General features: G+C 44.7%; 1 protein-coding gene across 1 annotated transcript in view; it reads right to left on the reverse strand.

Moving 5' to 3' along the window:
* Positions 1 to 605, reverse strand: part of slc4a11 (solute carrier family 4 member 11) — a 20,039-nt gene extending 19,434 nt beyond the window's left edge. The window contains exon 1 of the mRNA XM_019862717.1: positions 522 to 605. The gene's annotated coding sequence lies outside the window, so the exon portion shown is untranslated. The remainder of the gene's footprint in view (positions 1 to 521) is intronic.
* Between the last annotated feature and the right edge of the window lie 250 nt (positions 606 to 855).

Raw genomic sequence — 855 nt, forward strand, 5'->3', positions numbered from 1 at the left:
GAAATCTCCCCCCCAAAAAAAAAAAAAAAAAAAAAAAAAAAAAAGAAAGAAATCAGATGAACTTCAAGTCGAAAGTCAAGTAATCTGTCACAGGTAAATCGTCTTTTATCCTGGACTCACATTTAAAAAGATTTTTTTTTTTTTTTTTTAGGGCATTTCAACTCTTGAGTTTTCAAGTGGTTCAAATATATCTATAAATAAAAAGGCTTTATGACTCACCTTTCAGATTTGCCAGAAAATGTTTTGGGAGTATTTGAACAAACACATTTTTTTTAAAGTTGATGGTACATTCCATCATAAGTCCAAAAAATTTTTTGGCGCCAGGAAAGGATGATTTGCACGAATGACGAAATCCCAGCGATTTCTTTGAATTTGCGGCCACCGGAAATCTGCTTTTTCGAGTTTTGCACTTTAAAGGGCCGATGAGCATCCAAGTCAGAGCGAAAGGCTAAGCTGTGACGGACGACTTTGCTTATTTTCGCGCGATCCAACGTCGCGCGTGCGGCCCTGCGGGGACTCACAGTATGCAGAGCCAGGACTGCTGGTAGTGAACTCCCGTGTCCGTGGCCGTCACGCCCTGGATGGTCTCGGACAGAAGGTGAACTAGGCGGGGGAAAAAAAAAAAAAAAAAAGTCAGAGCGAAAGGCTAAGCTGTGACGGACGACTTTGCTTATTTTCGCGCGATCCAACGTCGCGCGTGCGGCCCTGCGGGGACTCACAGTATGCAGAGCCAGGACTGCTGGTAGTGAACTCCCGTGTCCGTGGCCGTCACGCCCTGGATGGTCTCGGACAGAAGGTGAACTAGGCGGGGAAAAAAAAAAAAAAAAAAAAAGGGAAAACCGGGGCAGGGCGAGC

Source organism: Hippocampus comes, unplaced genomic scaffold, assembly GCF_001891065.2.
Source record: "Hippocampus comes isolate QL1 unplaced genomic scaffold, H_comes_QL1_v1.1 scaffold250, whole genome shotgun sequence".
In the NCBI taxonomy this organism is placed as follows: Eukaryota; Metazoa; Chordata; class Actinopteri; order Syngnathiformes; family Syngnathidae; genus Hippocampus; species Hippocampus comes.